Source organism: Sus scrofa, chromosome 3 (assembly GCF_000003025.6).
Source record: "Sus scrofa isolate TJ Tabasco breed Duroc chromosome 3, Sscrofa11.1, whole genome shotgun sequence".
In the NCBI taxonomy this organism is placed as follows: domain Eukaryota; kingdom Metazoa; phylum Chordata; class Mammalia; order Artiodactyla; family Suidae; genus Sus; species Sus scrofa.
In genome coordinates this window covers 27,564,394-27,589,022 of record NC_010445.4, presented here as the reverse complement: position 1 = coordinate 27,589,022, position 24,629 = coordinate 27,564,394, and the positions used below count along the sequence as shown (strand labels likewise).

At 44.3% G+C, this 24,629-nt stretch overlaps 1 long non-coding RNA gene across 1 annotated transcript in view; it reads left to right on the top strand.

Annotated features, from left to right (window-relative positions):
• LOC110259922 overlaps positions 1 to 22,491 on the top strand; it is a 365,674-nt gene extending 343,183 nt beyond the window's left edge. Inside the window, exon 3 of the long non-coding RNA XR_002342402.1 lies at positions 22,205 to 22,491. This is a non-coding gene — a long non-coding RNA (uncharacterized LOC110259922). The remainder of the gene's footprint in view (positions 1 to 22,204) is intronic.

The window sequence follows — 24,629 nt, the reverse complement described above, 5'->3', positions numbered from 1 at the left end:
AAGTACTTGCTATGTGGTCTTGATTAATTAATCAGTTATTCTTAAGGTCTTAAGAACATCGTGGAGAATGGGGAATGGTGAGCTGCTGATCCCTTCTGAGTGGTTTTACAACAAAGCTCCACTCACTGAAAGTCCCAAAGCTCCCTGAGCTCCCCTCCCCTCTCCCTTTATGCTCTGGTGTTCAATTTTTTTCTTTTCTTCCTTTTTTTTGCTTTTTAGGGCTGCACATGCGGCATATGGAAGTTCCAGGCTAGGGGTCTAATTAGAGCTGCAGCCACTGGCCTACACCACAGCAACAGCAACACCAGATCCAAACCATGTCTGCAACCTACAGCACAGCTCACAGCATTGCTGGATCCTTAACCCACTCAGCAAGGCCAGGGATCGAACCTGTATCCTCATGGATACTCACTGGGTTCATTACCACTGAGCCACGACAGGAACTCCCTGGTGTTCAATTTCTAAGGTACCTGTCAGTCAACTTCAGACTAGGAAGTACACTATTTCTGCAGAGGGATAAATAGTCAATATTTGCAGACCATTCCATCTCTGTCTCGACTACTCTACTCTGTGTTGTGGTGCAAAAATAGTCAAAAACAGTATGGAAAGGAAGGGGCCTCTTCTGTGCCTGATAAACTTTATCTATGGCAAGATGCAGCTGGTCCACTGGCTATAGTTTTTACACTGTGCTTAAAATCTAAGTTTCCTGAGTAAACCTTGCCCACTATTCATGAAGGGCCCATTGAAGGAGGTCAAGGGTAGAGATAAGAATTCACCCATGGCAGTGGAAATCAAGAAAGCCCTCTATTGCTTTCCATTTCTGGGACCAGCCCTTCACATTGTGAATATTGGAATCAAGCCTGTCATCCATCATGCTTTCCCTACTGACAAGTTGTGGCGCCTGAGACAACTTCCCAAATCGTTCTGTCTTTTCTCCTATAAAATAGGACTGAATCTCTCAGGATTGCTTTAAAGAGCAAAAGAGATCGTGTAAGTGATTCCAGGGGAGGTGAGAATCACCCAACACACAGGTACACATGCCTACATGCATATGCGCTGCAAAAGTAGTTTTGATTGTCACTGTTCAGCTAACAACCTGGCTTGTCCTCCTGAGTGATGTTTACAATCTAGAGGCACAGCTGAATTGCTCAGGACAACAGAAGACATACTTTGTAATGCTTTAGAGGGGAGGAGAGAGAAAGATGAGGCAACTGGTGAGGAGAGAAGATTTTGGTGAAAAAAACAAACAGGTGTTTGAAGGAGATTTTCATGCTGTATGCAGTGTCTGATAGAAAACCTCTCCCTTCACTACCCACAGGACTCTAGTAAAATATCCCTTCCTTATTACTGCACTGGGGCGTTGGGTCCATTTGTTTTCAGGAGGGGCTAATCTGCTGAGGAGCTGACCCCTCCTTGTTTCAGGCATGAGCTGAGAACAAGGGCTCCTTGCCTGGCACATTTGAGGTTCAGTAAACGCTAGTTTCTTCCCTTCTTATCCTACCTGAATCATTTCATCCTTACAAAAAGCTTCTTGTTAGTTCAGACTCGATGCCAAGAATCAGAAAGTCTCAAGTATGGATGTTTGTTGAAGGAAGAGAGTAATTCGAAGGAGGCTTACCCAAGAGAGATCCTCCAGGATACACAAGAATGGCTTGCAATCAGCATACTCATTCTTAATATATAAATGGATGCTTCTGAAGTGCTGAAGAATGCTTAAAATCAATTTGATTATCAGTAGTTTAAGCATTCTCTTTGCAATCTTTCCTCTATGCTGTAACATTCCCTGCAAACAAGTGAAACCAGAGGCCAGCCCTTGCCTGAAAGATAACAGATTACAAATGAAGAATTGTCTGAGCACACCCTGGGAGTAATTCTACTTTGAGTTCCCTGGGAGAGAGAAATCAACTGGGCTCCAATGGATATCTCCCCATATGTTAGTTGTATGATCGTGGATAAATCACTTATTCCCTCTGTTTCAGCATCCTAATACATTCAAAAAACCTCCTGTGGACTTTGATCAGAAGCCGTAATACTCTTAAGATGTCAATATACTGAAAATGATGTACACATCTTTTTGGCATTGTCTCACATCGAAACTGATTCATCTCCTCAGTGAAGGTGCTCTAAAAAGTTATTATTGTTGTTCTTCCGTCCCTAATCCTGAAGATATGTACACACATGCACACACACACAATTTACTTCTTTTCTTGCTTATGTTTTTAGCATCATCTCTAAGAATCTGACTGATCCTAAATCCAAGTGAAGGTTCACCCTAAGTTTTATGGTTTTAGCACCTATATGTAGGTCATTGATCCATTTTGAGTTAATTTTTGTCGAAGATGTGAGGTAGGGGGTCCAACTTCATGTGGAAATCCAGTTGTACCAGCACCGATTGTTGAAAAGACTGTTCGTTCCCCACTGAACAGACTTGGCATCCTTGTCATAAATCAATTGGCCATAGATATATAGGTTTATTTCTGGACCCTCAATTCTATTGCATTGGTCTCTATGTCTATCCTTAGGCCAGTAACACACTATTTTAATTACTATAACTTTGTAGTAAGTTTTGAAATAGGGAAGTTTGAGTTCATAAACATTATTATTCTTTAAGATTGTTTTGGCTACTCAGGGCCTGTTGCAAATCCATAGGAGTTTGAAGAACGTCTCTTTCATTTCTGCAAAAAGGGCCACTGTAATTTTGATAGGTCATTGAACCTGTACATTTCTTGCTGTATATCTTAAAAATATTAAGTCTTCCAATTCATGAATACAGATTTTTTTTCATTTATTTAGTTCTTCTTTAATTATTTTCAGCAACACTTTATAGTTTTCACTGTATTGGTCTTTTATCTCATTGGTTAAATTTGTTCCTAGGCATTTATCTTTTAGATGCTATTTTAAATGATACTGCTTTCTTAATTCCCTTTTTGGATTGTTCATTGCGGGTATATAGATTCAACTTGTGTTCATTTTGTTCCCTGTAACTTTGATACATTTTATATTAGCTCAGTAACTTTCTTATAGAGTCTGAGCATTTTCTATGTGTAAGATCATGTCATCTGTGAACAGAGCTAATTTTCCTTCTTCCTTTCCAATTCCTATGCCCTTCATTTCTTTTTCTTATCTAATTGCTCTGGTTAGAACTTCCAGTACAATGTTGAATATCAGTGGTAAGAGCAGGCATCCTTGTCTTGTTAATGAGTTTTTAGGGGAAAGACCCTCAGTCTTTCACTGAGTATGAGGTTAGCTGTGGGTTTTTCATAAATGCATTTATTGTGTTGAAGAGATTTCCATTATCACTTGTTTTATGAGATTTTAATCATTAAATGGTGTTGGATTTTTTTCAAATGCCTTCTCTTTATCATCTGAGATGATTGCATAGTTTTTCTTCATTCCATCAGTCTTGACTGATTTTCTTACATTGAATCACCCTTGCATTCCAGAGATTAATCCCACTTGGCCATGGTGTATTGAGTATGCTGTTGGATTTTCTTTGCTAGCATGTGTTGATTTAAAATAATATTTTAGGAGTTCCTGCTGTGGCACAGTGGGTTAAGGATTCGGCGTTGTCTCTGCAGTGCTTGGGATCACTGCTGAGGTGCAAGTTCGATCCCCAGCCCAGTGTAGTAGATTAAGAATCTGACATCGCTGCAGCTGCAGCATAGTTCATAGCTGAATTTCAGATCTGATCCCTGGCCTGGGCACTTCCATATGCCATAGGTACAGACCAAAAAAAAAAAAACAATAATAATAATATTTTTAATAAAATTCAATCCTCAAAAGTTCCATTGTAGCCATATTGTAACCAATAGTAGACCTCTCTCTCCTGCCTACATATAACTAAACAGTCTTCATAGTGATAACACTAGATTTTTACTTTGATTTTGTGTTTGCTGTATAGATGAGAGCTTAAATAACTGATCTTTTACATTCTTAAATGTGTGTATATTCCTACATGTGTGTTTTTCCGTGTGTGTGTGTGCGTGTGTTTGGTTGACACAATACTCCAGGCTTTGGGAAAGATTTGCACTCAGCTCCCAGTTCTGTCATGCACTATTTGTGGGAACCTGGACAGTGTCTTAGCTTCCCTGGGCTTCAGTTTCATCACAGGGATTATCTTCAGCTCCCAGAGCTGTTTAAAAAAAAAAAGAGAGAGAGAGAGAGCAAATGAGACACTAGATGCAAAATGCTTAGCATGGTGTCTAGCATAAAACAGAAAAAGTCTCAATAAGAAGAGCAATTTGCTTATCAAGATTATTTAGATTTAACAAATTACAAGTGTTATGTTTATACATTTTTCCCCCAGGAAGTTTGTTTTGTTGGGAAAAATTGTTCAGTTAACAAGAGCTTGAAGTGGCGGCTGTGGTTACATTTACTCAGCCAGATGTACCATGAAAACAATTCCATCAGGTATCCAGATGTGCTCACAGGGAAGACTGAAGTTATGGACATCTATCTCACCCAGGATCTGGGTGCAGTATCCCAGCCTACGTGACGTTCCTTGCTCCCCTGCTTTATCAGCTGGGAAAGGGGGATGGGTATTCAACCTCATCCTGCCGCATCTCTGTGATCTCCATCCTAGGTCCAGGGGAGGGTGCAATTCCTCATTCCATCACGAGGTGGCGGGTGGTGGCTCCCAGAAAAGAAGTGTGGCTGAGTGAGTGCCCTGAACCAGAGGCTGAGTCACCTTGCTGTACAGCAGAAATTGACACAACACTGAAATTCAACTCTACTTTAATAAAACAAAGAAAGATCAGCTACTTGAGCCATGGCCTAGTCAGAGCCTTGATTACAACCCAACAGAAGAATTGCTAAGGCCACTGCTTTGTTTCTCTGCCTTTTCTCAAGAAATGATACTGTGTTGAAGGTAGACTCAACTTTCCACAACACCCCATATGAAAGAAAAAGTTATGTCTGATTCCAGAAATGATGCACCAGATGTAAAAACTGAAGTATGTGCAAAGAATCATTGCGACAAAAGTCCCCACAGTGGGGCAGGATTGTATGCTGGCAAAGAACAAAGTCTTAGGAGACAGAGTGCCCCTATGGAGGCCCAGAATGTTCCCCCAGTGACCAGCTAGCTGTGTGCCTTAATCCTCTTATCTATAAAATGATATAATAATAAAAGCTTACTGGGAGTTCCTGTCATGGCTCAGCAGTAACAAACCCAACAAGTATCCATGAGGACAATTGTCAGATCCCTGGCCTCACTCAGGATCTGGCGTTGCCATGAGCTGTGGTGCAGGTCACAGACGCGGCTCGGATCCCACGTTGCTGTGGCTGTGTCGTAGGCCGGCAGCTATAGCTCTGATTCCACCTCTAGCCTGGGAACCTCCATATGCTGCGGGTGCAGCCCTAAAAAGATAAAACAAACAAAAATAATAAAAGCTTGCTCTGCTTGGGGGAGAAGTACGTGAGACCACGTGTTAAGCTCTGAAAACAGTGCCCAATGCGTGGTACGTATTCAATACATAAGAGCCATTATTCATTTAGGCAACATTTATGAGAGTTCATGACAATAACTCCCCCAAGAGTGGTTGTGAGAAATAAATGCGATTACACAGGTCAAGTGCTCAGAACAGAGTCAATGCTCAAATCAATGTCTACTATCAGAATAGTAAAAGGAAAAAGTTGACAAAATCCTGATGTAGAGCATGATCCCATTTTTAAATATACAAAGGGCTGCGGGGACGGGCATGCCACCTTTCCTTCCCCTGTACCCTTGGTGCTACTCCAGAAAACCTTCAATACCTAACAACAAATTCTACCCTGAAGTGTCAGAAAGAGTATTTTGCAGGTGGTTAAGAGGCCTTCGAGGCCCAAAGGAAAGAGTTTCCTAATGGGATTTCAGGCATCTCCACCAGCTGAACCCAATTCTGACCCTCACTCAGGACCCAGTTCTCCTAGAATAGGGGTCTTAGCCCTTAATGTGCCAGGGACCCCTTTGCAGTTTGAGAAAGCCCACAAGCTCCTTACAAGGATGATTTTAAATGCATAAGATGGATGGACTACATTGGATTACAAAAGAACCTATAAGTTGATACGAACTATCTGTGATTTCCAGAAGTGAAAAGTCAGAGATATTATTAATACCATCGTCTTTTTTGTTTAGGTTCATAATTGACTGAAATGCTAAAATATAAGTGGAAGTTAGTTAAAACAGATATGTGAATTTTTCCCATCCAATGCACAAACTCCTGAATTCCAACCACAGATACTGTGGGTCAGAGGGCCCCAAACGAGGACCCTTGTGTGGACAAATTTGTCCACTCAGGCATGCTGCCGGAGTCATCAAGATTTTGTTGTTGATTTTAGGAACAACAGACGTTCCATTATGCTCCTTGAAACCCAAGTGAATTGATTCAGAACACATAGCTTATCACCTTCTTTTAATTATAAGATTGAGAAAAACTGCAAGTACACCTTATGTTCAGGAAAAAAAATCCATCTGATTGGTATTGAATGGTATCAACAGCTAATTCTTTTTTTAACACAGAAGTTCTACATAGAGCAACTTGGTTTGGATGATCAATGGAAAAGAATAGTGTTTGAGGGCTTAATGAGAGTAATTCTGGAGTTCCCACTGTGGCACAAAGGGATTGGTGATCTCTTGGGAGTGCTGGTTCGATCCCTGGCCTGGCACAGTGGGATAAGGATCCGGCATTGCTGCAGATGCAGCTTAGGTTGCAACTGTGCCTTGGTCTGATCCCTGGCCTGAGAACTCCATATGCCCAGGGGGCGACGGGAAAAAAAGAAGAAGAATAAGAAGGGGAAGAAGAAGAATTCTCTCTTTCCTTACAAAGTTCTCACTCATCTGTAGGATGTCCCTCTCATCAACAAGTTTGGAAGTGATACCACATTGTTTTTCATTTTAAAAAGAAAAAAAAAACTTTCCTGAACATTTACACTGCCGTGGATGTTTGTATGTATGTACACGTGTGTGTGTGTGTGCATGCCTAGTTGTGGCATTTTATCCCAGCGTTAAGGAACTAAGATAAATAATGCTGTACCTAACAGAGAAAGCCTTTTGAGATTGTTTCCAGAAAGAAACAGAAGAGGTGAGGGATATAAGAGACTAGAAAGAGAAAGAGAGCAAAGATATTCTTCCTGATTTCCTGACTCCCCTGAAAAAAAAACTTGTTTCTTCCTTCCTTCCTTCCTTCCTTTCTTTTAATTTCTTTGGCAGTGCCTGCAGCATGCAGAAGTTCCTGGGCCAGGGATCAAACCCACACAACAGCAGCAACCCAAGCCTCTGCAAGCCACTGCAGTGACAATGCCAGATCCTTAACATGCTGAGCCACACAGGGACTCTAGACGGTTTCCCTTTTTCTCTTCCCTTATCAGCTCAGTTATGGCAACTTTGTGAGCAGGAAAACCATCCTTATAACACTTATCCTGGTTTTCAAGGATCAGAAAAATGAAAAAGGTATAGAATGTTCCTCTTCTGATTTTTCCCCGCCTATGATTACCTATTGCTGCTCAAAGCAGAGCCCCAAATAGAGTCGTTTCCTACTGTATCTGCAGCACATCCCCAATGCCAGTACTTTTCCTTAATATAATCCCAATAAAGCAGGCTACTTAACAGTTCAGCTAAGTAAGGGCATATCAGAATAGCCTGGTATAGGTTGAGCTAAGGTTATTTCATCACAAAATAAGCCATGAGCTTGATTTGGTCAAGACAGTCAATTCTGGAGTTCCCGTTGTGTCTCAGTGGAAACAAATCTGACTAGTACCTTGAGGACACAGGTTCGATCCCTCCCTGGCCTCGCTCAGTGGGTTAAGGATCTCGTGTTGCCGTGAGCTGTGGTGTAGGTTGCAGACACATCTCGGATCTGGCATTGCTGTGGCTGTGGTGTAGGCCAGCAGCTACAGCTCCTATTCGACCCCTAGCCTGGGAATCTCCATAAGCCACAGGTGCACCCTAAAAAACAGACCAAAAAAAAAAAGACAGTCAACTCTAAGCAGAAAAAAAGGGAAAGAACTACCTAATAGGGTGAAGATCCTTGCTTCTTTCCATTAAATGCCAAGCTGTTGGTGTCTTTCAATTTTATCTTCCAGGACAGTCTAAACAGGTGATTGAAAGCCTACTTGAACTGGAGTTCCCAGAGTGGCTCAGTGGCTTAAGAACCCACCTAGTATCTGAGAAAATGTGGGTTAGATCCCTGGCCTTGCTCAGAGGGTTAAGGATCCAGCATTGCCACAGGCTGTGGCGTAGGTCACAGATGCAGCTCAGATCTGGCTTTGCTGTGGCTGCAGTGTAGGCCAGCAGCTGCAGCTCTGATTCACCCCTAGCCCAGGAACTTCCATGTGCCATTTGTGCAGCTCTAAAAAGAAAAAAGAAAAAAGAAAAAGGATTTATCAAAGTTCCCGCTGTGGCACAACGGGATCGGTGGCATCTCTGCGGTGTCACGATGCAGGTTTGATCCCCGGCCCAGTCCAGTGGGTTAAAGGATCCAGGGTTGCTGCACTGCAGCATAGGTTGCAACTGTGCCTCAGATCTGATTCTTGGCTCAGGACTCCATATGCCATTGGACCGCCAGGAAAAAAAAAAAAAAAGAAATAGGAAAAAAAGAAAAAAGCCTACTTGAAACTACACCAAGAAAGTGAATGTGATAATGGATGTTTGCCTCATATGTGTCTACATTGTGTAAGTATATATATGTTTGTTTCTTGTGTTGTATGTGTTTGATTTTGCATGTCTGTGTGTTAGTATGTGGGTGTGAGTATGTAAATGCTGAGGTGCATTGTAGGTTAAATAACATAACAGTTATTTAACCTACAATGACATAACAGTGTCTAGGATTATGATTTGTGTGTTGCTTAACAAATGCCACCAAAGAAAGCTCAGTCATTCTTAGAATATGCAAGGGCCCTCGATATGGAGAAACTCCCTGAGAAGGAAAGCAGAATCCCCAAAACTGGGGTGTTTTGGCATTCCATTTAGATGAGTGAAGGTGAAGAAGTTGAGTTATAAGTTAGAATTCTGGCAACAAAAATGTTCTTTTCCTGTTCCACTAAGCAAGGCTCTATAAAGGAGTTGAGTACAACTTTGGGATGGATTTTTAAGATAAAAATTGAGATATTTAGTTGAATGAATTAACATAAAGTAGAAAAGTATTGGAGACATAGATGTAAGCGCTGACTAGTACCAGGCTGAGGAGGACCCCGAATGCAAGGTTGAGGCAAATGGCCTTGGGAAAGCCATCAGTGGCTCTGGCCAAGATATGGCACGAAGTGGGCAGGTATACCATCCCCAGAAAAGTCCTTGCCTTGGCCAAAATCCCTGAGTCTTCCTCATGGGCCAGTATGGGCATATTCTAAGGGGTACTCTGGGCGGTTCTTCATGGACATGGAACTGAGTCAACGTGAGCCTCAGTCCTCCACTGACCTTTCAGCTCCAGACTCTGCTGGGCACTTGATTTCTAGAATTGCCTAAATGCTATACTTTGTTAGTTCACTTATAACTTTATTAGTTCAAGAGCTCCCATCATGCCTCAGCAGTAATGAACCCGAGTAGTATCCGTGAGGACGCAGGTTCAATCCCTGGCCTTGCTCAGTGGGTTAAGGATCAGCATTGCCCTGAGCTGTGGTGTATGCTGCAGACATGGTTCAGATCCTGTGTTGCAGTTACTGTGGTGTAGGCCGGCAGCTGCAGCTCTGATTTGACCCCTTGCCTGGGAACCTCCATATGCTGCAAGTGCAGCTCTAAAAAGACCAAAAAAAAAAAAAAAAAGCTGTATTAGCTCGTTTAACCAATGTTCATTATGGGCCTACCATGTTGCAGGCTCTGTCCTCAGCCCTGGTGTTTGAGCAATAAACAGAAGCGACAAAGCTTGTCATTGTCCTTGTGAGGCATTCGTTCCATTTGGGAGGAGAGGATCAAGGGCATACATTAACCCAGTAAATCACATACTCTGTGAGATAAGAATAAGTGCTTGGGAGAAAATTATTATCACATAGACAAGGGAGTTCGGAAGAGACAGGCCATTCAGAACTTTAGGTCACGGAAGGCGGTGTTCTGGGGGATCTGGGAGTGTGAGGAACAAGCATGTGTCTGGAGAAGGAGGACTTTGAACAGAGGGAGCTGCAAGTTCAGAGGCGCTGAAGTGGGAGCTTGTCTGCCGTGTTCCAGAGATTAAGAAGAGACCCGCATGTCTGGAGGGAATGCAGGGGAGATGAGGTCAGAGACCAGAGACGGAGGCAGATCGGACTAAAGGCCGTTGACTCAATCTGACCTCTAGAAAGAATGAGCCCCAGGAGGTCAGAACCAAAGCTAACATTCTCAGAGTTCCTGTTGTGGTGCAGCAGAAATGAACCTGACTAATGTCCATAAGTATGGGTATTTGATCCCTGGCCTCAGTGGGTTAGGATCCAGCATTGTCGTGAGCTGTCCCATAGGTTGCAGATGCAGCGCAGATCTCGCGTTGCTGTGGCTGAGGCGTAGGCCAGCAGCGGCAGCTCTGATTCAGCTTATACCCTGGGAACTGCCTCATGCCCTAAAAAGACCAAAAAAGAAAAAAGAAAAAAAAAAGCGAGTGTTCTTCAAACCAGCACCAGGACCAATATGGAAAAAAGGAAGCCTCCGGCCATTGGTATGTTTCAGATGCTCAGAGCCCTACACAGTGTGTAATAATACTGAAAAGCTGTAAGGTGAGCTGGGTTCCTCATTTGGCTTCCAGATGGTCTGGATTTAGAGCCCCTTAAAATGCAGAAGCCAGTTTGTTACAATCTCTGTTCACCTTGGAAGCCCTGTGGTCCGTGTTTCACTCTGCAAACCCTTACTCTCCAGAGAATGGACTCCCATCCACAGTTGATTGAATCCATCAAGCACTGAGAACCCAGCAGGGGCAACCAAAAATACCCAAAACTCTATTTTGAGGGAAACTAGGAGACCCAGGCGCCCCTTCATTCTGCCCTTGTTCTGCCTTCTTTTTCGAATACATCTGGATTTCAAAAGAAATTGAAGCCGCATGCTACCAATGAATCACAGACACTGACCCCATCAGATGGATTTTACACAATCCATTTCCTGGAGATTCTAATAGTTCTTTATCCTTCCTTTCCTTTCCCTTTTTTTCCTCCTTCTTCTCCTTCTTATAAATATTCTTCTTATGTGCAGAGAAAAAAAAAAAAAAACAGTGTTTTCCTTGTTTTGTTTTTCTGGCCAAATATTTTACCTGCAAAGCCCAGGGCCCTAACTGCCTCTCCCTGTTGATAACACTTGGCAAATCCTCCCAACTATGGCTTCTTATTTGGCCAATCCCTCCCCTTCACTCCATCTTTCATCCTTCCAGTCCCATGTCTGCTGGACCCGCAATAAAGGGTAGATGGGAATCCTTGTGGGTCCTCTAGGAGAAGTTGTAATTTGATAGATTTTGTAATTTGGGGGTTTTAATCTTTATTCTGCAATTAGCCTTAAAATGAATGTCACAGAGAGACAGTTTGTTAATAAGGCTCCACAGAATGGAACAGGCTACCTCCAGTCACAACTTGCCTGCCATGCTCAACTGCTATTCAAAGAGAAACGCTGCTTCTTTGGAAGTGTATTTTGGCATGGTGTATATATTTTAAAAATCCCGATTCAATCTAGTTTGGCATTACTTAGAACTCTGGCTTGAAAAGATTTAAGAATAGCTATGGGTTTGGCCCTGTCCACCTAGTCCTTGGGTTTGGTGAGACTTGATGAACAATGAAAAGTTGTCCCTCACCAAAAATATCTCCTTTATCATCCCAATAGCAACTGATTTTCTGTTGCTCAACCTCAGAGGTCAAATACATTCATATCTCATTCTTGTTTGCAGTTAAACACTTAAACGTCTTTACCAGTGAGCCATCAAACACTCCACTGGAGTTGGTCCTAACACATAGATGGCTTTTCCAGTCCAAACGGAAGCAGGCATCTTCAACAGAGCGCAGAGAACAGTGGAGCCTCTTCAGTATATTACTGCTGTTGCTTATTGTGGCCACAAGGTGTCGCTGTTGAAGATTAGTTCTGCACAGTTCAGTGATGCTCCGCCTTGTAACTTAAATCCCAACAGAGGTTTTGGGGTTCTTTGAAAACGATCCCACTTCCCTGAGGTTCAGCATAGCTGATGGTGTTTTGTGCTTGCTTTTCTAAGATTGCAACTCTTTAACACTCTGGAAATCAGCCACTGATCTTGGGAACAGAGCATAGAATTAGAGTGTCTGAGTCTGCGGGAGTTTCCTACATCAGCCAAGACGATACCCAAAATATCTCTTCTCTATGAAACCACAGACTCTATTGTTGAGTTGCACACTATAATTATCCCAGATCTATAATGGCAGCTAGGACTTCCTCTTTCTTTAATCTAATTTCAGCAGTCTTGTTGCCCTTCCCTGCCTTTTGCCTTGATCAGAGCCTCCTGGTCAACCTGAACAGATCTGTTTAATTGCAAATCTAAGAGTGAAGGAAAGGCAGAGATTTTCTACCTACTGCATAACACACACACACACACACACACACACACACACACACACACACCCCTAAGTCAGAGGAGCACCCTGGGCCAAAATGAAAAATCACACTTCTCAGCTTCCCTTACAAGCAGGAGCAGCTAATGAGAAATGAGTGAGGCCATCAGGTGGGGTTTGCAGAAACAGCCTTTTTTTTTTTTTTTTTTTGCTTTTTGGGGCTGCACATATGGGGGTTCCCCGGCTATGGGTCAAATTGGAGGCTGCAGCCGCCGGCCTACACCACAGGCACAGCAACTCAGGATCCAAGCTTCGTCTGAGACCTACACTGTAGCTCATGGCAATGCCAGATCCTTAACCCACTGATCGAAGCCAGGGATCGAACCCACATCCTCATGGATCCTCATTGGGTTCATTAACCAGTGAGCCACGAAGGGAACTCCTGCAGAAACAGCACTTGATCTTTTCTCCTTGCTTCGTTCTGGAGGCCAGACTTGTGGGGAGAACCCCAAGAAGTTCTCTTGGACCATGAAGTGACCTTGATGATGGAAACCATGAGATAAGGATGTTGGAGTAAAAAGATGGGAAGAGTTTGAGTTCCTGATGACAAGGAACTTCTACACTATCCCTGGATTGCCTTTAATTCGTGTTGTAGCTGGACTTTTCAAACTTTAATGTGCATACTAATCATCTGATAAAACACAGATTCTGATCTGAGAGGTCTGGGTGGCCTGAGATTTTGCATTTCTCACATGATACCAGGTTAGGGTTGCCAGATAAAATACAGAGAACCCAGTTAAATGTGAAATTCAGATAAACAACAAATAAATTTTTAGAATAAACATGTTCTAAATATAATTGCATGAGATATATTTATGCTAAAAAAAATAGTATATGTAGGACCCAAAACTCACATAGAGAGCTAACTGGTGAGCTTCCTTTCAGGTGCAATAAAAATGCATATCAGGAGTTCCCATTGTGGCTCAGTGGTAATGAACCTGACTAGTATCTATGAGGACGCGGGTTCGATCTCTTTTGATTGAAATATAGTTAATTTACAATGTTGTGTTAGTTTCAAATGTACAGCAACATGATTCAGTTACACTTTTTCAGATTCTTTTCCATTTCAGGTTATGACAAGATACTGAGTCTAGTTCCCTGTGCTGTACAGGAGGTCCTGGTTGTTGACTGTTTTATACAGAGGAGTGTGTATATGTTAATCCCAAACTCCTAATTTATCTCCCCTCATCCCTCTTTGGTAACCATAAGTTTCTTTTCTCTGTCTGTCCTGTCTATTCCTGTTTTGCAAATAAGTTCATTCAAGGCCACGGTGAATGGCTGTCTAGTGTGTGGACAGCAAAGCGGCGCTGAAATGAAGCCAGTGCACAGGCAGGACGGCCCTCAGCCAGCAGGACACTGCCTGCTGCCCTCCACCAGAGGGCGCCTCCACCATCCCAGAGGCCCCATACAGACCACACTGACCCCAAGCCCGATTGCCCAGGTTTGAGATCCTGTCCCCTGGAAACTTAAGAGTTTTTATTTTTACACACACAAAAAAATTTTAATGTCAAAAGTTATGTGCGTAGTATTTTATATGATGAAGGGCTATAAAAGGAAAACAATTGAGGGAGTTCCCATCATGGCTCAGTGGTAACCAACCTGACAAGTATCCATGAGGGTTTAGGTTCGATCCCTGACCTCGCTCAGTGGGTTAAGGATCCAATGTTGCCATGAGCTATGGTGTAGGTCACAGACACGTCTTGGATCTTACATTGCTGTAGCTGTGGCATAGGTTGGCAGCTGTACCTCTGATTAGACCCCTAACCTGGGAACTTTCATATGCCACAGGTGTGGAAAGGAAGGAAGGAAAGAAGGAAGGGAGAGAGAGAGAAAGAAAGAAAGATAGAAAGAGAAAGAGAGAGAGAGAGAGAGAGAGAGAGAGAGAGAGAGAGAGAGAGAAAGAGAGAAAGAAAGAAAGAAAGAAAGAAAGAAAGAAAGAAAGAAAGAAAGAAAGAAAGAAAGAAAGAAAGAGAGAGAGAGACAAAAATGCACATCAGCTCTAAAGAACTTAGAGTTCATGGGGCCTGAGGATTTCTAATGTTTTTGGTTTTTTAGTACTGATGGTAAGGAAAAAAAAAATCATTCAGTCTAAGTCAAATTTTTAGAAAGTCAATGAAAGATTTCCCCAGAGGCCTAGCAGTTAAGGATTCAGCATTGTCACTGCTGTGATTTAGGTTCGATCCCAGGCTTGGGAACTTCTGAAACCCCTGGACTCCAAGACAAGGTGGCCAGCAGGTCACCGTGAGCTGTGGGTGCTGCAGCATCAGCACTTGAGGGCAGAGGACCCTCTCGGCCTGTGTGCCTGAGGCTGATTTTTGTCCTGACCAGGCCTCTGTCTGCTCGCGATGAACCAACATCTCCTTTTCCTCTCTGGTTTCTGGTCCTTCTCTTCTTTCACCTTGCCCAGAGTTTCACCACAATGCCGGTCTCGGTTCTCCTGGAGTAGAAGAGACGTCATGGTTCAGGGCATGGACTCAGAGTCACACACTGCTGCTACCACCGTTGCTCCAATGGTGGGGATTTTGTCATCCTCTCTGTGCACCAGCTTTCTCGTCTGTAAAGTAGGGAGATAATGGCCTTGCAGGATTGCTGTGAGCTTGAAATAAGGTGAAATATGCAACAGGCCTGACACAAAGGGAGCGCTAAATAAATCCGTGCTGGCTGCTACTATAGTGTTGCCTCTGACCTCAAGTTCCCATAGGCTCTGGGCCTCTTCGTTCAAAATCTCCAGAGGAGCAGGATGTGCCTGGCCCAGGTCTGCGGTGTGGTCATTGCAGAGGCTGTGAGGGGCTTAACGGTGTTTGGGGAAGAGAAAGTGAGACCCTGGTGCTGTGAAAACCTGAAGGAGGAGCATCAGCCTCACCTTCCTTGGGAACATCTTCCCAGAAAGGTGCCACTGAGCATCCTGAAGACACATGAAGATTCCAAGAGGGAAAGCGTAAGAGCATCCCAGGCAGAGGGGAGACATCTAAACAAAAGGGACAGAAAATGTGGGAGGAGAAACCCTTGTGGCTCAGCGGGTTAAGAACCCCACGTAGTCTCAGTGAGGACACAGTTTGATCCCTGGCTTCACTCAGGGGGTTCCGGATCTGGCGTTGCCACAAACTGTGACAGAGGTCACAGATGCAGCTCAGATCTGGCGTTGCTGTGGCTGTGGTGTAGGCCGGCAGCTGCAGCTCCGATTTGACCCCTAGCCTGGGAACCTCCACATGCCACGGGTGAGGCCCTAAAAAGACAAAAAAGAAAAAAAGAAAATGTGGGAGAGTCTGATGCCCTCCAGGAATTTTGAGAGCCCAGCAGTAAAGAGGTGCAGGGGGAGGGGGGCTGCAAGAGGTAAAGATGGGGGGTCACCAGGCAAGATGAAGAAAGTCCTTTATTGGCAAGCTCAGGAGTCTGAACTTCAGTCAGCTAGTGATTGAACTAGTGATCCCAGACCAGAACCCATCTGGATCCCTTATGCCGGATCAAAGGTCTGTGACTTCACCGTGAGAATTTTTCCTAGAAGCCTTCTGATGGGATGAGTCAGAACAAGTTCCTGTGACCTCTCTGAGCCTCATTTTTCTCATCTGTAATATGGCAGTAACAGCAGTGCCTGCCTTATAGGATTAAATAAGTTATTGTATGGCAAGTACTTAGAACGATGCTTGGCACATAGTTGTTGCTCAATAAATCCTGGTTATTATTATTGTTCTTATTTCAATGAAATGTACAAGTTAATAAAGGGATTTTCAGGTGGCCCACTTATGACCTGGCACAGCAATGGTGTTACAGTGCCCACGTCTGCATTAATATCTATGATCCCACTGGCACCAATTAGCATGTCTTTCATTGTCATGGACTGATGGGAAAGAACATAGGTGGATTTGATTCTTCAAGGGTGGTTTTTTTTGGTTTTGTTTGTTTGTTTGTTTGTTTGTTTAGCTTTTTCAGAGCTGCACCCACGGCATATGAAAGTTCCCAGGCTAAGGGTCGAAACAGAGTGGCAGCTGCCAGCCTATACCACAGCCACAGCAACGGAGGATCCAAGCCCTGTCTGCAGCCTACACCACAGCTCATGGCAATGCTGGATCCTTAACACATTGAGTGAGGCCAGAGATTGAATCTGCATCCTCATGGATACTAGTTGGGTTCATTACCGCTGCACCACAGTGGGAACTCCTTTAAGGGTGTTTTTGTGGTAAGTGAGTTACAGCAGTGTCAGGGCACAGTGTTCAAACAAAGGTATCCCAACTTGTTCAAAGAGAAGAAAGTGATGGGAGAACCCAGCCATCTCAGGACCAGAGCCAAAGCAGACTCTGTGAAAAAGAACCTACATCACAGCAGCCAACAGGGTACCATAATCACTCTGCCAGGGGCACTTTAATTTTGGCAAAACAACCTCATCCATCCTATTAAATTAATGTTGTTCATTTGAATTTTATTGGTTGTGTAATCTTTTTAATTTATAAATTTGGCTTTATTTTTGTATTAGAGCTATTTGCATAGACTTTATGCCAAGTTTTATGTTGGTCCATATTTAAACAACGGTATAGTAAACATAATTTAAGTCAATGCTAGGAGTCTGCAATTTTTGTATTCTCATTATTATTCACATTTGAGAATACCATAGACGGTCAGAGGGCTTTGAAGGGCTGAAGTTTGGGGATTGGTGTGGTGTTGTGTTTCAGAAATCTCCAGGAGTGGAGGGGTGGGTGGAAGGTCCCGTCGTCTTAATAACACAGGTTGCTATGAGAAACCAACAACGTTGTGGGAATAACAATACATGCTTTCTTGCCTGGGTCTCCACATCTGGAGAAGGGGAAGCAAATCTCTACAGCAGTCGCACTTTGCCTGGGAGCAGGGCCAGCTTCCTGAGCCTGCAACATGCGCAGGGCCCCATGCTCAGAAGGACCCCACGTTTATTCTACTTCCCTGCTGTCCCAGTTCTGAAACCCTTTGCATATTCTGAGCAAGGTCCCTGCACTTTGTTTTGCATCAGCCCATGCAAATTTCATCGTTGGGTGTTCCTGCACTGAGGGGGTTCCCCAGACATGTGGCGTTCGGTGCCAAAATTGGGACTGCCCCAGGAAAACTTCGATGGTTGGTCACCCCTGCTGGTAGGCAGGGCCCAGGCTGGGAACAGAGGAGGTCCCCTTAGAGAGCATCTGGTGGCTTCACTTCCAAATTCCGAGCTGCTCCACGGAGCCACCAGGCAGAGCCCCCAGCTCTGGACGATGTGCTGGTGTGTGACAGACCGGCTCAGGGTGTACCTCCGAAGCAGGCTGGGCCGTTCCCCAAGGGGGGGGCTGCTTGCCACAGAACTGGCAGGTGGCTGGGGAGGGTTGGGGAACCAGCTGGATCTCATTTGGCCCAAGGAATAAGTGGGTTGGGGAAGAGGTGGCCTGGACATGCCAAGGGAAACAATATCTGTACACATCTCCTGGCAGGCTTGCTTTTTCCAAAGCATGAGCCATTCACAGAAATCCCCTTGAGAAGTAAAAGGCACTGCTTCATTTGCAGCAAAACCCCCAGCAATATAAGGGCCTGGTGCCTTCACAGCCAGCTCCCAAATTCAGCTCAGCTCTACCGTCTGCCATTTAATCTCAGGTGATCCAAGAAGAAGAGAATAAAAAGTTAATCCTTTGGCTCTCAGACTCCCTCGTGCAGCTGAAGGGAAGTTCAAGGAACCCAGAGGACAGAAATGCCAGAGTCATGGGAAGCAACAGAAGTAGAAGCCTTGGGCCAAATATTTCTCTGCCTCTGAGGCCAAAATGCCTTCCTTTCCCCAGAAGATACCCATAGTCAGCCCATGGGAACTAGAAAGAGCTAGCCACCATTGGAGGTTAAGCCAAACAGTTTCTAAAATAGGGACAGGCTATGTGACCCATTTGGCCCCTGGATGAAAACATCTCTGTTCATATTTGTATCTGTAAAGATCATATTTTTCACGAGCTCTTTTCCATATGTGCATTGTCATTGGGTGAGCATGTATGCAGTTCAGCATATACGTTGTACATACATGTGATTATGCTAATGATGGAGTGCCCGTCCATTTTTTTGGAAGGAGGTGTCCATGATCAGACGTATTTGAGGACCATTGGCTTAGATGTTTTGGAAGCAAAAGAGACTGTCATTTCTATGTGGACTCTTTCTCTCTTCCCACAAGTCGGCAGATCATGTCCCCCGGCTGGGAAGACGTCACACAGGTGCAGTGAAGAACCACACACGGCCTGCGTCCCCCAGGGATCTGCAATCTGATGCAAGAGAGAAGGAGACACGGAGAAGGGGTTTAATCCGTATTTTTGAGTAAAAGATGGAGGGTGAGATTTAAATGATGGGTCAGGAGTTATTTGGGTGGATACAAGGCAGGAAGGTATTTTAAGCAAAAGAAAGAGTTTGAGCAAAAATACAGAGAGAATGGTATTCGGTTTGTGGGTTAGAGAAGACCTCAAGTGGGGAGGGTAGAGATGGGATGTTCGCTCAGCAGATGACAGGGAGGAGGAGAGAGGGGGTAAAGGAGGGTTGGTGGGCTGCTGCCTAGAGCAGTGCCTAGAATGTGGTAGGGGTTCAAGACATCTTTTTCGAATGAATGAAGAAAGGGATGAATTAAGGACGACCTTGAATGCCAGACTAAGGTCATGAAATTTACCTGTAGCCAATGAGAAGGCATAATAATAACACTAATTAAAATGTTTTATCTTTAATAGTTTTGGGAACTGGGGGTGAGTTACTCAGATCTTCACTCTGGGAAAACAGGGCACAATACATAGTATATATTATGTTGGATGGAGAGAGATGTTAAAGTCCAACATTGTACCTACCACAAGGGAGCTTAAATTACGTGGTGGAAACTGAAACTGAAGAAACATCAATGCCAGGGAGGTCCCTGGTGGCTCAGCTGGTTAAGGATCTGCCTTGTCAACTGCTGTGATGCAGGTTCGATCCTTGGCCCAAGACCTTCCACATGCTGAGGGTGCAGCCAAAGAAAAGAAAAGAAAAGAAACATCAATGACAGAAAAATAAGTAAATACAGAGCCAGGAAGAAAAAGAACAGGGTGGCGTGAATGAAACAGGGAAGGTTTCCCTGAAGAATCCCCACTCCAGGTAAAAACTGAAGCCTCAGAATTAGTTAGCCAGGCAAAGGGAGCATAAAAGTGCATTTCAGGCGGAGGGACAGCTCATGCAAATGCCCTGAGTTGAAAAGGACTTTGGTGAACTGGAGAAGCAAAATGAAACAGAATAACAAAACTAGTGTGACTAGAGCACTGTGAGTCATACAGAGAGAATGGCTCACGATGAGGGCAGAAACAGGCAGGCTCCAACTCAGGCTGGCCTGGGAGGTTTTGTTAAGGGTTTTGATCCTCATCCAAAGAGCTGGTAAGGGTCATTGCAGGGTCTAAACAGAGGAGTATGAGCTTCTATTTATGATTTTTAACAGATCACATCAAAGGGCCTGGATTCAGATGCTTTGCACCGAAGGCCTGCTTATCTTTCTTTCTGTAGAACAGTCAGATGTTGTGCTTTGGTTTGCTACTAATAGAACTCTGGAACAAAAGTGTATTAACCATATCCATTTTTTTGTACTTATGAAGCAATCAAGAGAAAGTTGATTCCAGCACCGACTCAGCAGCTCCACAATAGCTTCTCAATGATTCTTTGGCCCTTTCCTCACAGCCCCAAGGTGGCTGCCACAGCTCCAAACATCACATTCTCACTTGACAATATGCAAAGCAGAAAGAGAGGAGAAGGCCTTCTCCATGCATCTCCTCCTTTATTACTGACAGGGGGTATATTTTCCAGAAACCCCTCAGCAGACATCCTCTTTATGGAGACTGGGTTACTGGCCATACCATCTGTAGGCTAGGAGCATGAGTGACCACCAACTTCTGATTCTGTTGTAAGAAAGAGTCTCTGCTGGCACAGAAGGGTGTTGGGCAGGCAAACAAAAGTGATGCCAGTCCAGCTTCTGGATGAGATGTTTACTTTTCCCTGGACTTTTGGTGATTTTCTGATTCCGTCTGTGAAGGGAAGCTCCTCTTTCTTGCATGGAAGCCGTATAGAAAGCAAACTGTACTCTGGAATATGGGGGCCACCTGGACAACTTGAAGGACGGCATCAAGGGTGATGGTAGGACAGTGGTCAGGGAAGGAAGGAGGGAAAGATAAGGTTTACTTAACATGGCATTTCACCTCTTCCCTGTGTTGCACGATGTGGTGATGACCCACTTTTTGGACAGCTTGGTCCATTGGAAGGAACAATGGACTGGGAGTTAAGAGGCAGCTAATACTTGTCCAGCTCCATCCGTAGCCTTCCAGTTTACCTTAAGCAAAGTACCATCTTTTTATAAATGAAGTATTTCCTTTAGGAAAAAAAAGTATAAAACAACGTAATAAACACTCATCTAGCTTAAGGAAAACATCACAGCAGCCATGAAACTCCAGGTTATTCTCCACAGATCGTTTCCATCTCTTTGACCACAACTGGGAATTTGGTGCCTATGATCTCTTTAATTACTTTTTTTTTTTTGGCTGTGCCTCGGCATGTGGAAGTTCTCAGGCCAGGGACAGAACCTGAGCCACAGCAGTGACAATGCCAGATCCTTAACCTGCTGAGCTGCCAGGGAACTCCAGCCCCTAAATTTTTAAAAACTGAAGAATAGTTGATTTGCAATGTTATGTTAGTTTCAGGTGTACAGCAAAGTGATTCAGTTATGCTTTTTCAGATTCTTTGCAATTGTGGATTATGACAAGATATTGAGTATAGTACCCTGTGCTGTACAGTGGATGCTTGCTAATTATTTTATATATAGTAGTGTCTATCCAGTATCTATTAATCCCATCCTCCTAATTCATCTCTCCCCTCTCTTTCTCATTGGTAAACCTAAGTTTGTTTTCTATATCTGTAAGTCTATTTCTGTTTTGTAAATAAGGTCTTTTGTATCACTTTGTGCAACTTAAATGTCCATGGGCAGCTGAGTGGATAAAGAAGATGTGGTGGAATATTACTCAGATATTTAAAAAGAACTAATAAAGCCATTTGCCACAGCATGGATGGACCTAGAGATGATTATACTAAGTGAAGTCAGACAAGGAATCATATGATATCACTTATATGTGAATCCTTTGAATTTGACCAGTTATTTTTTTGTTTTGTTTTTTGTTTTGTTTTTTGTTTTTTGCTTTATAGGACCACACCTGCAGCACATGGCAATTACCAGGCAAGGGGTCAAGTCAGAGCTATAGCTGCTGGCCTACACCACAGCCACAGCAACACAGATCCAAGCCACATCTGTGACCTACACCACAGCTCACGGCAACGCTGGATCCTTAACCCACTGAGCGAGGCCAGGGATCAAACCTGCATCCTCATGGATACTAGTCAGGTGCATTACTGCTGAGCCACAATGGGAACTTCCTAAACATTTCTGTTACATGTTTGTGTCCTAATGATACACGGTAATGTTTGATACATTTTTGAACCTTGATGTACAATGGTGCTATGCAATATATCTTTGGCAGTTTATTATTTTCAGCCACACTTTGCTTTTTCCTCCATGTCAAAGGTGATATGAATACCTCTAGTTCATTCAGTTTGACTGCCATCGACTATTGCAGTGTTTAAACACTCCAGTTTATTTGGCCTTACTCCCACTCGCAGACCCTGGGATTAATACCTTTGATTTTACTCTTATAACCTGGTATGTTTGTATATGTTTCCCTGTGCACATGTGTAGGTTTCTCCAGGATACTCAATGGGACCGTCGCTGCGTGGGAAAAGCACAGACGTGAGAGTCAAACCCGCTAGGACTGGATTCTAGTTCTACCCCTGCCCAGCTTCAGGACTGCAGGTGAGTCCTCTCCCTGCTGTCCCCCAGCCTCTGCCTCTGTGAACCACGGCAAAATGATGTCGTGATGAGAGTCATCATGGAAGTTATGTTAAATCATATCGTTTGAACACCCCACGGCCCAGGCATGGGGTGGGTTCGTGTTCCTCTACTTCTGCCTTGGTTCTTCTCTTACTTCGTGGTTTATAACATGGTGATTATATTCCTCATTTTGCTCGCCACCCAGAATCAAAGGGGATAAGGTAGTAGCTAAAAACTGGATTAAATTGCTGCTTTCATAAGACATAAATGTTGCACTATCAGTGATTTCACACAATTTGATATAACACATCAAAATGCTTTGAAAGTGGAACCCTATCTTCATTCATTCATCCATTCATCCTGTGTATTTTGAGGTCTACTGCACCCAGGCCCTGGGTCATAAAGATTGAACAAACAGACCCAGATATGGGCTCCTAAACCTGCAGAGAAAAGAGGTGAACAATTAGCTTACAAATAAGTGTAAAATATGGTAAGTGTGGGGAAAGGAAACAATAGCTAGTAATAATGATAATAATGGCAAAGAATAATCTTTGCACTAATGACACGTCCTGCACTGGAGCTAATTTAATTCTCACAACAATCCTGTGAGGTTGTTGCTGTTATAGCACAGGCAGAATTCTGGCAGGAAGCAGATGCCATATTCCAAAGGGCAACTGACTTGAGTGCAATGAAGGGATAGTTACAGAGGTGTGGATGGGGCTAAAGAAAGCCAACCAGGGAGTTCCTATTGTGGCTCAGTGGGCTATGAACCGGTCTAGCATCCGCAAGGAGGCGGGATCGATCCCTGGCCTCAATTGGTGGTTTAAGGACCTGGCGTTGCCATGAACTGTGATGTGGGTCGCAGACTTGGCTCAGATTCTGCATTGCTGTGGCTGTTGTGTAGGCTGGCAGCTGTGGCTCTGATTTGACCTGTGGCCTGGGACCTTTCACATGCTGCAGGTTCGGCCCTAAGAAAGAAAGAAAGAAAGGCCAACCAGGATGGTAAGGAAGGCAGCCGGGGAGCTGTGACCCCCTTGGTGCTGAAGGACCCCAGTGGGGAGCAGTTCCTAGAACTTAGCACATGGCTGCTCATCAGGAGCCTGGGGAGGGAACAGAGATGCCACTTTGCAGGGAGGGAGCTCCTGAATAAATTGCCAGATGGCCTCCCCGCCTGCCTCTCACTGACTGAATCCAGCTGGAGGACAGAGGCAAGACACTGACCAGTCCCAGGAAGCACAGAGGAAAGTGAAGGCTGACCAGATAGAATGTGCGGTAGGATCGTTATCCTTGTTGATAAATGAGGAAGGTGAGGCACAGGGAAAGGAAAAAACAGTCTCAAGATCAAGAATGATCAAAAGCAACCTCGGCTATTGTATGATCCAGGAGTGCTTCTCTGAGGAGGTGACCCGTTCAGTGAGAAGGGGAAAGAATGTCCAGAGAGGATTTGCATGGGTAAGGATCCCAAGTAAGGAAGGCTGCAGGGGTTTAGGAGAAATGGGAAGAAGGTCAGATCAGAGCGGCTGCAGCGTTTGAGCTGCTGGATAGAGGCACGTGGAAAAGAAATCACATATTAGTATTGCTAGCAAACTCCATTCGGCTTCCAAGGAGCAGCAAGGGCCTTCACGGCTTGGCTCTCTAATCTGGATTCACAACCAGCTCGCTGTGGACACCAGGCAGTTTTCTCCTCCTTGGGTCATCCTCTTGGTGCACAGTGACCTAAGAGTGGCTGCCTCAGTGCTGGAGGTTCTTGGCAGGATGCCTCAGCCAGACCGGCGGAGCTTGGCTTGGGGCTGGAGGACCCTGCAAGGCGGCCATCAATCCGCTGAGTGATGAGCGCTGCCTAATGGCGCGGAATGTGTTCAAAATGCAGTCCAGGTAGTGGGGCCTACTCTACATGCAGTCCCATTAAGGAGACTCCGTCCTTGGCCGAACAGGACTCCCATATCCCCAAGGGCACCGCTTAGAGTGAGATGGCACTGAAATTGACTTTGACGGGAGGTGGCCCCCTGAGTGAGCGGCAGACAGAAGGGAAGCAGAGGGCACCTCTACCCTGAGTCCCAGTTACTGCCATTCTGTGCTCTGCCAGGACCCACCAGGGTCCAGGCACCCTTCTGAGGGGAAAACAAAGTCTTCCAGCTGATGGCATGCTGGAATCCAGGTGTGGGCCTTGTATACTTTACATATTTGTTTGCAAAATTTTTATCCATGTATGCATGTATATATCTCCACTCATCCATCCATCCACCCATCCATCCATGCATCTATGCGAGTGTGCGTGTTATCTATCCATCTG